We start from the raw sequence: 4,773 nt of genomic DNA, 5'->3' as shown, positions 1-4,773 counted from the left end.
GATGCCGCATCCCATCTCAATACCTTCATTGAGCTTTGCGATATGCAAAAGAAAAAATATGTGGATAATGACGTGATTAAATTGAAGCTTTTTTCCTTTCTCGTTGCGAGATCGCGCAAAAACTTGGTTTTCTTCTTTGGCCAAAATAGTATCGATTCTTGGGATAACTGCAAAGATGCTTATATATCCAAGTATTTTCCGCCGGCTAAGATCCTCTCTCTCCGTAATGATATCATGAATTTCAAGCAACTTGATCATGAACATGTTGCACAAGCTTGGGAGAGAATGAAATTAATGATTAGAAATTGTCCCGCTCATGGCTTGATTCTTTGGATGATTATTCAAATCTTTTACGCTGGCTTGAATTTCGCTTCTAGAAATATTTTGGACTCCGCCTCAGGTGGAACATTCATGGAAATCACGTTAGGAGAAGCCACAAAGCTCTTAGACAACATCATGACGAACTACTCTCAGTGGCACACTGAAAGGTCACCTACTAGTAAGAAGGTACACGTTATAGAAGAAATTAACTCGTTGAGTGCTAAGATGGATGAGTTAATGAATTTGGTTGCTAGTATAAGTGCTCCTTTGGATCCTAATGATATGCCTTTGTCTTCTTTGATTGAGAGTAGCAACGCTAGCTTGGACGTTAATTTTGTTGGTAGGAATAACTTCGGCAACAACAACGCTTTTAGAGGAAACTATGTTCCTAGGCCTTTTCCTAGTAACTCCTCTAATAACTTTGGCAACTCCTACAACAATACCCATGAAAATTACAATAGATTACCCTATGATCTAGAGAGTAATATCAAAGAGTTCATCAACTCTCAAAAGATTTTCAATGCGTCCATAGAGGAAAAACTACTGAAAATTGACGATTTGGCTAAGAGCGTTGATAGGATTTCTTATGATGTTGATGCTTTGAAAGTTAGATGTGCTCCTCCCAAAATCAACATGGATGAAACTTTGAAAGCTATGCATGTTTCCATGTTTGAGAGCCAAGAAAGAACCGCCCAAATTCGTGCTAGACATGAATGGCTTAAAAAGGCGTGTTCTTGTGATGAGAATCACGAAGATCTTAAAGTGCTTGGTGTGACTCCCATTGAATCTTCATTTTCTTGTTTTAAACCTAATGATTATGGGGCTGGATATGAATCCACTTTGGTTGATGCTAAAAGCATTAAAAGTGGAGTAGAAGACGTTAAAACTTTGAGTAGTAATGAAATTACTACCATGGATTTCAAGGAATTCAATTATGATAGTTGCTCCTTGATTGAATCCATTTCTTTGATGCAATCCATGTTGAACTCTCCACACGCTTATAGCCAAAACAAAGCCTTTACCGATCATATCATCGAAGCTATGATAAAAGCTCTTGAAGAGAAACTTGAATTGGAAGTCTCTATCCCTAGAAAGCTTCATGATGAGTGGGAACCTACCATCAAAATAAAAATAAAAAACTATGAGTGCAATGCTTTGTGTGATTTGGGTGCTAGTGTTTCTGCGATTCCAAAGTCTTTATGTGATATTCTGGGTTTTAATGAGATTGAAGAGTGTTCTCTTAATTTGCATCTTGCTGATTCTATTATCAAGAAACCCATGGGAATGATCATTGATGTTCTTATTATTGCAAATAGGAACTATGTACCCGTGGATTTCATTGTGCTTGAAATTGATTGCAATCCTACATGCCCTATTATTCTTGGTAGACCTTTCCTAAGGACTATTGGTGCTATCATTGATATGAAGGAAGGGAATATTAGATTTCAATTTACTTTAAGGAAGGGCATGGAACACTTTCCTAGAAAGAAAATAAGATTGCCTTATGAATCCATGATGAGGGCTACTTATGGTTTGAGCACCAAAGACGACGATACGTGATTCTATCGCTCCTATGCCTAGCTAAGGGAGTTGAACAATAGCGCTTGTTGGGAGGCAACCCAATGAATTTATCTTTTTGTTTCTGTTTTATTGCGTCCACACTTTCATAATTCTGTTGTGATTGTGTTTTTTGTGTTTCTTTTTGTGTTTGAGCCAAGCAAAACCTTTATGACTAGTCTTGGTAATGGTTGTTTGATCCTGCTGGAAAAAGACAGAAACTTTTCGCTCACGAGATGATTTTTCATTTTTATTCATAAAGAGATTTTGAGTTGATTATTTTTGCTGCTGATTGATATGCTTTTTCCCCAGACCGTCGTAATTGTTCAGAGCTTTTGATGTACCAGAAGTATACAAAGTATACAGATTGCTACAGACTGGTCTGTTTTTGACAGATTCTGTTTTTGTTGAGTTGGTTGCTTGTTTTGATGAAGCTATGGTTAGTATCGGGGGGGGGGGGGTACTAGCCATGGAAAAGTGAGAATACAGTAGCCCATCATCAATATAGATGGAATTCAAGTTTGCTACAATACCAAAAGAAGTGGTAGTTTGTTTTCTTGTACTGATGTTATCACAAGTTTCTGTTTAAGTTTTGTGTTGTGAAGTTTTCAAGTTGTGGGTGACGTTCTCATGGACAAAGAGATAAGGAGTGGAAAGAGCTCAAGCTTGGGGATGCCCAAGGCATCCCAAGCCAAATTCAAGGACACCAAAAAATCCTAATCTTGGGGATGGCCCGGGAAGGCATCCCCTCTTTCTTCTTCAATCCATCGGTAACATTACTTGGAGCTATATTTTTTTCACCACATGATATGTGTTTTGCTTGGAGCATCTTGTATATTAGGATTCTTTTTTTTTGTGTCACAATCATCCTTGCTGCACACCTTTTTGAGAGAGAGACATGCGCTCATCGTGATTTTGCTAGAATGCTCATAGTGCTTCACTTATATCTTTTGAGCTAGATACTTTTGCTCTAAGTGCTTCACTTATATATTTTGAGCTAGATAGTTTTTGCTCTTGTGCTTCACTTATATCTTTAGAGCACGGCGGTGCGTGATTTGGTAGTTGGCTTATGCTATGACAGTAGTCCCAAATGTGCTAGGTACCCAAAGGGGATGCAAAAACCTCCATCTTCATGTGCATTGAATAGAAAGAGAAGTTTCGATTCCTCTCAATTAGTTTTGAGACGTGGATTCGGTAATATTGAGAGTTATGTTAGTAGGGTGTTGTGAATCTAGAGATACTTGTGTTGGAGTTAGTGATTCCCGTAGCATGCACGTATGGTGAACTGCTATGTTAGGTAGTCGGAGCATAATTGATCTATTGATTGTCATCCTTTGTGTTGAGGTCGGGATCGCACGATGGTTTACACCTACCAACCCTTCCCCTCGGAGTATGCGTTTATCACTTTGTTTTGATTACTAATAAAAACTTTCGCAATAAGTATGTGAGTTCTTCATGACTAATGTGAGCCCATGGTATAGATGCACTTTCACCTTCCACCTTTGCTAGCCTCTCTAGTGCCGTGCAATTCTTGCCGGTGCACAAACCCACCAAATTCCTTCCTCAAAACAGCCACCATACCTACCTACTATGGCATTTTCATAAACATTCCGAGATATATTGCCATGCAACTCCCACCGTTCCGTCTCATGACTTGTGCCGCCACTCTCATATTGCCATTGCATGATCATACTAGATCGTTGCACATCCCGGTACACTGCCGGAGGCATTTCCTATGGAGTCATCATCATTGTGATCTCTGAGCTTTGAGTAACTAAAAAGTGTGACGATCATCATTATTAGAGCATTGTCCCATGTGAGGAAATAAAAAAAAGGGAGGCCAAAGAGCCCAAAAAAAAGAGAGAGAAAAGAAAAAAGAGGCCTAAGAGCCCAAATAAAAAAAAGAAATGAGAGAAAAAGAGAGAAGGGACAATGCTACTACCTTTTTCCACACTTGTGCTTCATGTTAGCACCATGTTCTTCATGATTGAGAGCTTCTTGCTTTGTCACTACCATATGCTAGTGGGAATCTTTGTTTTATAACTTGGCTTGTATATTCCAATGATGGGCTTCCTCAAAATTGCCCTAGGTCTTCGTGAGCAAGCAAGTTGGATGCACACCCACTAGTTTTCCTCTTGAGCTTTCACATACTTATAGCTCTAGTGCATATCTTGTATGGCAATCCCTACTCATTCACATTGATATCTATTAATGGGCATCTTCATAGCCTATTGATACGCCGAGTCAGTGTGACCATCTCCTCCTTTTTGTCTCACAACCACCACCACACTCTATTCCACCTATAGTGCTATATCCATGGCTCGCGTTCATGTATTGCATGATAGTTATAAAAAGTTTGAGAAAGTAAGAGTACGGAAACAATTACTTGGCCAATTCCGGGGTTGTGCATGATTTACATTAGTTGTGTGCGGATGATGCAGCATAGCCAGACTATATGATTTTGTAGGGATAACTTTATTTGGCCTTGTTATTTTGAAAGTTCATGATTACTTTGCTAGGGACAAAACACTGTCCCTAGCAAGCCTCTAGTTGGCTAGCCAGTTGATCAAAGATAGTCAGTGTCTTCTGATTATGAACAAGGTGTTGTTGCTTGATAACTGGATCACGTCATTAGGAGAATCACGTGATGGACTAGACCCAAACTAATAGACGTAGCATGTTGATCGTGTCATTTTGTTGCTACTGTTTTCTGCGTGTCAAGTATTTGTTCCTATGACCATGAGATCATATAACTCACTGACACCGGAGGAATACTTTGTGAGTATCAAACGTCGCAACGTAACTGGGTGACTATAAAGATGCTCTACAGGTATCTCCGAAGGTGTTCGTTGAGTTAGTATGGATCGAGACTGGGATTTGTCACTCCGTGTGACG

This window comes from Hordeum vulgare, chromosome 1H (genome assembly GCF_904849725.1).
Source record: "Hordeum vulgare subsp. vulgare chromosome 1H, MorexV3_pseudomolecules_assembly, whole genome shotgun sequence".
Taxonomy (NCBI): Eukaryota; Viridiplantae; Streptophyta; class Magnoliopsida; order Poales; family Poaceae; genus Hordeum; species Hordeum vulgare.
The sequence above is the reverse complement of the archived record's forward strand: the minus strand, read 5'-3'. Positions refer to the sequence as shown.